The sequence below is a fragment of the Otolemur garnettii genome, unplaced genomic scaffold (assembly GCF_000181295.1).
Source record: "Otolemur garnettii isolate 467f Iridium unplaced genomic scaffold, OtoGar3 scaffold00093, whole genome shotgun sequence".
Classification (NCBI taxonomy): domain Eukaryota; kingdom Metazoa; phylum Chordata; class Mammalia; order Primates; family Galagidae; genus Otolemur; species Otolemur garnettii.
In genome coordinates, this window is record NW_003852488.1 from 7496260 (window position 1) to 7504948 (window position 8689).

The following is an 8689-nucleotide window of genomic DNA, read 5'->3' on the forward strand; positions in this document are numbered from 1 at the left end:
AATTTCTTGAAGAAAAAGGCCACACCTCTTGTTAAGTGCTTTACACACAGAGCTGGCTGAATAAAATTGTGTTGAATCTAAGAAGGATTCACTCAATTCTAGTGTATGTACATTTTTGTATTAAGAGAAGAAAAAAAGACAATCCTTAATATCAATAATAGAAATAGTGGTTAAGGGGTGGCACCAGTGGCTCAAAAGGGTAGGATGCCAGACCCATATGCCGGAGGTAGCAGGTTCAAAACCAGCCCCGGCCAAAAAAAAAAAAAAAAAAAAATAGTGTTTAATACAGACTTGCAAGTATGACTAAAGATTAGAAACACTATTAATATAATTCACTATATTAAAAAATTAAAGGGGAAAAATTCTGAGTCCTTTCCAAAATATATAAAAACTTTCATATACAGTAGAACATCTGTAGTTGACCACCTCCTTATATTGACCGAATTTTGATAGACCAGACATGCACCTATCAGTACAGAAGGCCTAGTTCCTTTCATTGCCCACCTCCATTTATTGACTGGTTTATTACAGTCCTATGGGTGGTCAACTTACAGAGGTTCTACTGTGTTTCTAATACCAAATTCTTATTAAAAAAATAAATAGAAACTAACCTATTATTTGACAAGTTAGAAAGAAATTTCTAACCTGGTGATAAAGTGTATATGCATTTACCCATAACAAATATGTTCCCTAATAATGAAATGTTAGAAACATACCCACTGAAGCAGACCACAGCACTCAAAACTACTGCTTCACCTCAATATTGTTCTACAAGTGCAATCCAATGCTATGAAAACAAACACTGATGAGATTTAAAAATAATGAACTAAAGACATAAAGCCATTCTTATTTCCAACTCACAAAACTGCCTCAAGACAAATAATATCCAAGACAATTAACTAAAATCTATTAGACCTAATAAAAGAAAGGCAGTCATAGTGCAGATAAACTAAAAAAATCCATAGCTTTTCTATTTAGGATAAATAACAAATCAGGAAATATAAAAGGTAAAATAATGTATCTGGAATGGTAACAAAAACTATAAAGGCTCGAGAAGCAAGCTTAAAAGAAGTGTGTAAGACCTGTAAGAATCAAACTTATCAAAGAACATAAAAAGGACCCAAATTAATGGAAAGATATTCTATATTCTTGGCTGGACTGAAGTTCTGAATTTAAGGGGAGACTACTGAGTTATTGAATGGGAAGATAAAATTTGTAGAGATAAATTAAATTTGCCCAAAATAAGGCTACACGTTCAATAAATATTTTACTGAGAACTCAGTGGGAACTTTTTTATAACTTGATTTTAAAGTTTATTCAGAAAAAAACTTCAGCCAAATGGATTTTGAAAAACACACTGAAAAGAAACTCGCCCTGTAAATTTTAAAATATCCTACTAATTATTGTTCTGCACATTATATTCAAGGGGAGATGATTTCTATCAGTTTCTAGAATATAATTTCTAGCAATTTGGTAACTGCTTCAGAACACAGAGATGTCTAGAAATCTCATACACTTACTTCCTAAGAGTCGCATAAATCTGACACTAACACTGGATGTAGTACAAAAAATAGAGACAGCAATTAAGTTAAGGTTAAGTAATACTAACCCAGAAGAATTTGACTACATTGATTAAAGAAGCAGAAATGAGTTGAGAAACAGAGTTACGTATATGTGGGAATAAAAAATTGTCATTTGCTATATATATTTTAAACAGTTTTGTTTTGTTTTTTGTTTTGTACTTCTGTTAAAATTTCTCCAATTTTTCTGTTAAAATTTTCTCCAATTCTCTTCATTCAGTAAATGAAAAAAAGCAAGCTGTTATAATAACATAGTGACAGTGTTGACTACATAAAAATTAAGAATTCTTTATATAAAAAGTATTAAAGTTGCACACATATGCATTTATTATGTATATATTATGTTAAAGTTATAGTGATGTTAAAGTAAGATTTAACTTTTTACTCTAAGTAGTTCTATAATTGCTTTTTATTGCAAGTAATTCATGTATTTCTTAAGTAATTAAAAAAATAAAAAAAACAATGTCATAAAATCATACCATCAGGATTGCTTCACTGCCAGCCCCTCTTTCTAACCCTGATCACTGACACCTTCCTCCTGCAAGATCCATTCTGAATGGCAGCAGGAACTTTTTCGGTTAAGGCAGGTTGTATTTCAGAAGTTTCCATTCACCTGTGGTACTGCCAGTATCTACTGAGCCTCAGGTGAGCTCTGGGAGTCTACGCACTTACTGAATTGCTACTTTCTGATAAACCCTTTTCACATAATTTTGCTAGGACTGTTAAGTTGGGTAGCTTCTCCCTTTAAGCAGACTGGTTCTCCATCAGCCTCATCCCACCCCCCGTCCAGTGTTTTGGAGCATCGTTACTATGTGTGCCCAGAATGGAGCATGGATGAGATTGGCTTTATTCTCTGTTACTTTCTTTACTTTAACTAAATTAAACTATCAGTCTCAGGTCTCATTTGCTACATGGGCTCCTTCTGCTTTGCTGCATTTGCTTGATTGAATCTCTGAGTCAGCCCAAAGGATACAGGTTTGCTAGACATCTTTAGTGATGGCACCTCACACTGGCTGTTGAGTTGGCTGCCAACCTCAAAGCCTAGGGAGCTTCTTTACTCCTGCTCACAAGTCCTGGATATTCATGATTTACCCCTTAGGTTTCTCTTTATCCACTTCCATCTTGCTTTGCGTCCTCGGAGGTGGACTTCTATAAACTGCAGTACTAAAAATATGGTCAGAAGTCTGGAGGAAAGAAAGTTCAAGGTATTTATTTCCCTCTTGTTTCTCAAGAGGCCATCTCTGTCCCCGAGAGCTCCAAGTCTCACTGGTTTCTGGTAAGTGCTCTATCCCTTTATCCCTCTGAGCCCAGACATGGTAGTTGTCTGTTGCTTGGGCAGGAATTGTAGCTATCCCTATGAGTTTTCCTTAATGTTCCTCAGGTCTTTGTTAATAGATTCTTTATTAAAGTTTATTTAGCCACTGTTTTGAGTGTACCGTCTGTGTCCTGCCACATCTCACAAACCTTATGACTATAGTTGGTAAGGACTGCACGCAGGCACTTTGAGTTATGGCATCAAAGGCAGCAGGGACACTAGTCCCTTTGAATTTTAAAACCTCTTTACTGTATGGGCAGTGCCCCTGGCTCAAAGGAGTAGGGCGCTGGCCCCATATGCCGGAGGTGGTGCGTTCAAACCCAGCCCTGGCCAAAAACTAAAAAACAAACAAATAAACAAACAAACAACAACAACAACAAAAACCTCTTTCCTGTAAAAGAAAAACTATATTTGTGTAGTAAACAATACAATGAATCTTCTCTCATCACTGGGATTGCTGAAATATTAGACGTTTGAAGTTTAGTCCTTAGTTAAAGAAAACATAGTTTTTCAGTATGGATATCAATGTTCATAAAGTGGGGATTGAACTTACACCTATAACTTGGTATGAATACTTTTGAACCTAAAAAGCTTATCCTCAAAAATTATGTTCAATCTTTTCAGCATTTTCCCTCTATTAATTATTTTACTTTCTACTAAGAGCTAAGCAATACCATTTTTGTCTCTTCTTTTATTAGATTATGTAATTCCCTTTTAAGAATGAGTATCACAGTCTAGTCCACGGTATACGTCAATTGCCTATTTGTTTAACAATCTACATGAAAGGCAAAGCGAGGTAATTGGAGCTGTAGTTCAATATAACTGATTTGATCTACTTTTGGTAGTACTCTTTTATTTAGCAAATATTTATTGAACTCCTACCTATTATGTGCCAGACACTGTTTCAGGTACAAAGTTTTCATGTAACAAAAATTTATGGTGGAGTAAAACTGATGTACCTTTGGGGAGAAGAGAGAGTTGGCAGCAGCTATCCTGAAAAGAGGGAGGTGAAGAAAACTGATGTAGATTTTACAGCAAAAATCAAACGAAGTGATGGATACTCCATTACTCTCATTTGATTAATACATCTCATACCCCTGTATCAAAGCTTCACATGTACCCTATACATATGTATGATTATTATATATCCATAATAATTAAAATTAAAAAATTAAAGTATGTTAAAAAAAGCAAAACACCTTTTATGTACAAGTTGCCATCCTTTGCTTTTATAGTGCATATCAAGTCATATTCTTATTATACTGTTTCTATGGAAAAATGCATTATAAGTGTTAACCAACTTTTAAGTGGCTGCTTAGCTTTCAGTCTGTTTAAATTGAAAACTGTTTTTACATGACCCCTTTTAACATCTAGAAGAAGATGCTCTGAAAGCTTATAAATCTAGGTCAACAATCAGAACTATGAAACAGGTAATTTAATCCTTCCTTTAAATCATTTTTTGACATTTCTCTTTTCTTGCAAATCACAAAAGGACAACAAATGGAGAGTTAGAAATTAATTAAATATAGAGCATTATACCAAACAAGGCTTACTCATTTCCCTAAATTTTAAAACAGAAGGAAATAATTACACGGTCTAGTATCCATTTAGGAATAAGGCAAAACCTACAATAGGGATGAGGATGGAAGCTGTTGAATCTTCCCTTTGGGGAGTTGATGAGCTTTAGTAAGTGATTGTAACTCTACTATGAATGATAATGTCACTCATAATTACAACAAGAGGACAGCACCAGTTCTCAGAAATGCTAACCATCCGTGTTCAAGTATGTTTAGCTTGCCACTCATAATACCAAATCTTTTTTCCAGAATCCCTAATTTGGGGGTTGTGTCCATTTTTAAGTTTAGACAGGTAAAGACTTTGTGTTCTTATAAGATGAGTCATTTATCAAATCCTCGTACAGCTTATGACAAAACTTTTTTTTTTTTTTTTTTTTTTGCAGTTTTTGGCCAGGGCTGGGTTTGAACCTGCCACCTCCAGCATATGGGGCCAGTGCCCTACTCCTTTGAATAGGAGCATAGGTGCCGCCCTATGGCAAAACATTTTAAATGTCATTCATAACATGTAACAGATTCTTGACAAATAGCAATGATTTTAAACTTAGTTTTCAATTGTTCTTTGCTTTCTTCAACATTACTGTCCTATTTTAAACTAAAGAGTTGTAGGACTTATAATAATTTGAGATTTTTTTCATATCTAGTCTATCCACTTTCTTCCTCAAAGACTTGTGAAAACAGATGGTGTAGTTTCAATCACTTTGTTGGTAGTGGAAGAACAATAAAGTCATCAATAGGTCGTTTTCCAACTCTGAAAAACTCATATTTCTAAAGGGAACGGTGTACCTGGCCATTTGCTCTGCCACATTCCAACATTTATCGCTGTCATTTAGAAGCCTTACCTTGCATTCTGTGGAGGGCACATGTGCTATTTCTTGAAAGGCTGTCATGCTGATCACTCTTATCTTTGGATCCAGTGTTTCTGTTTCTATTTATTTTACAGACTATAATTTGTCAGCCAGAGTTTATTCATGGGTTTTTCCATTCCTATGTTTATGTTAGAAATTATCTCTTGTTCGTAAAAACAGTTGCATTATAGGTAAGACCATTCCTCTAAACTATACTTTAACATTCAGCTTTAGAAACATCATCCCTCTTGGAAAATGGTTTTCAACGAGTCGATACTTTTAGAGCTACTGTGTTCATGATGTGAACGGGTTATTATGTTAGATGATTCTTAGGTTGTTTATGAACATTTATTTGTTTCTAATAGACACTTATAAATCTCAGAAAGTATCATTCTACTGTGAAAACCTAGTATATTTGCAGATATTTGGTCACAAAATATAACTTCAACTGAGAAAAGAAATAACACATTTCATTTACTAGATGTTAAACCTGTCTGGAAAGTCTTCTCCAGTCAAATTCTGATTGTCTTCCAAACATTTACTTTATGCCTTTTCAACAGTGTAGCTTGCTGTCTATCTCTAGTGTGTAGTAATTATGCAATTTGGGCAAAACTAGCCACCATCAGATAGATTTGACTTGTACCCTTGCAATATGCTCCTTAGGTGTGGTCCCACCATTTACCCTCCCTCTACCAAATCTTCCCTCTCCCCTCCCTTCCCACTCCATAATGCAAAACATTAGCAGGAAGAACATTAGCAGGAAGTTAGCCAGTGTTTTGGGGGTTTTTTTGGAGTATATTTTTACAGTTTTTACACCATTTTTTTCCTACCTTGCTCATGATGAATTTAGGTAGCTCCGTTTAGATCTTGATCCTACTTTATTCTATAACCCTACACTGGAATTTACTTACGTAGAAACAACCCATGGAAAAAGGAAACAGTTCATACATATGAGTTCAGAATGTATTTTTGTGCAAAAAGAATATTGCTTATTTTTTGAAAGTTAGCTGAGAAGAGACTTTTTTAAAATAAAAATGTGTTCTAGTATATTATATATCACATACTATTTTGGTTCAGTTTGAAACCATACTACTTTTATATTTTATTTATTTTTATGTTTGTAAACCTCATTTTAGTACCCCCCCAATAATTATAGAGAAAATTAGCTTTATATAAATGTAAAAGGGTTAAATATCAGCACTTGCACAAAGAAGGCATGAAACATACCATGGTTTTAGAAGGTTTTGGTTTCATACTATGTTTTGACTAATAGGAAGTCAGTTAAAAGTCAATTAAAATGAGGTCTTTCTTTAACATTTGTGACCAATGCATTACACTAACGTCTAAAAATAAATAAATTTGCATACACAACTTTATTTGATATTATAACAGAATTTTTTTTTGCTTTATTTAAAACTGACCCAATTTATGAAGGCGATATGGTAGTGCTTGACCTAAGAGTTTTCAAATATTCTATTAGGAACGAACTTAAATGTTTTTTTACCTTTAGCGCATCAGCAAATAGAGAAAATGGCTTAGCAGAAGCATCTTTCATCTAAAACTAGTAAAAGGATCTCTATCAATATTTGTTGGAATTAGTGTGTAGTGGATTAGGTTATGCATTATACAAAGATAATATTTATTTTAGAAATTGGTCTTCTTTGTGAAGTCAGGCTTTAATGGGGAGTGAGGGGAAAAAAGAAGTGATTACAATGCATGCCAATTTTACTGGTTTTATTGCATTATCCCAAAGAATTTATAATGTGGAAAAAAAAAAAAAAAACCTCCAAAATTTTTCAGCAAAATTCAGCCAAGCAAACCAAATGCTTGGTTTCACTGTTTCACTTGAAAAAGTGATTCGAGGAGTAAGTGATCCTTATAGTGTGAAACGGGAACAAGGAAGCATGAATAAAGGAAAATACCTCTTGGTGGCTGGCATAGGGTCATTAGTATTTAAATCAACTTTAATTAATGGCAAGCTAAATTGTTCATTATTGGTTTGCCTATAGCAACAAAAATAGCACATTTAACAGTGTTGTGAAATACTGCACCACAATGTTGTCTTCAGTCATGGGTGTTGCCTGGAAGTGTAATTTAGGTTTATTTACCCTAATTCATTTGTTAATGTAATGGTTGACAAAGGTTTTACATTCTTAGCTTCGAAGCTTCTTTTGGTTGTTTTTGATTTCTGACCTATGTTCTCTCTAAAGTTATTAATTTACAGTATTTTTTTGTATTTTCCTTTTAGCGATGGGAAAAGTGGTGTGTTTATGTTGTAATTACTGAGTTACTTGCTGAAGATTGGCAGAGACTCACTGCACTAAGTAAATGCTCTGTGTTAGCAGGTCTTCTGCTTATATTCTGATTCCTGTTCTGCATTGAGCTAATTGCACATTCCTTTTAGGTCAGACAGAGAACGTTGTATAAATTATTCTAAAGCATTAGAAAAATTTCCAAATTATTTAGATATTTGATCCAAAGAAAAGTGTTATTTTTTGAACTCATTTTATCCCAGACTTTCTAAAACAAAATATTTGATCCAATTTCCAGGGACAAGTTAGGACTGAAAATAAATCTGTACTTGAAATCTGACCTGCCTCTTCTTAACAGACAGTCTTGAGGTGTGCTCACAGCAGAGCTGTCATGGCACTGCCTTAACTGTGACATTTGAAATGATTGTGGTTGTAGAACTTCCTGTAGGCAGTTGCTGCTTGCTTTGTTAAATTGCACACATTTTTCAGTCAAACATTTTCCTGGCTGCATCAAAGGTGTTGAGTAACTGTGTTAACCTTGGTGTATTTTGGCAATAGGAGATCAAGTAAAAGTCAATAAATGTCTCCCAGAGCCCTGATAAACTCCAAGGGCACAGACAGAGGTGTTTATGAGCTGTGGGCGACAATTTGGTCAAGTATACGTTTCCCTTCAATTGCTTATTGCCATTTTAGTGTTAGCAGAACATATTTTAAGTCACTTTTCTGACAGAACATATTGGTTGGCGTTGCGTAGGCTTCTGTGTTTTTATGAGACAGATGGCAATTACCCATTTTTGTGCACTGTTATCTTTTAGCTTTAAGTCTCACATGTATTGGTGAACTGGACTTTGCTCTAATTTTCTTTTTCTACTTTGAACAGTTTTACATCATAAAAATCTCATTACAAAGAAACATTAAGACGGGTAACTATGAAAATATAATATTTAATATAAGAAGCAAAAGACGTTTTAATGGGTTCAAATTTGTGATAGTTTTTTTTCTTTAAATTGATACTTCCAATTTTGCTTCTGCATTGGGAGTATTTTAGTAGGATGTTCGTGGTTAATACAAATGCAGGTGTACTCTAACTAGATAAAACCATCTTTTTTTTTTTTTTTTT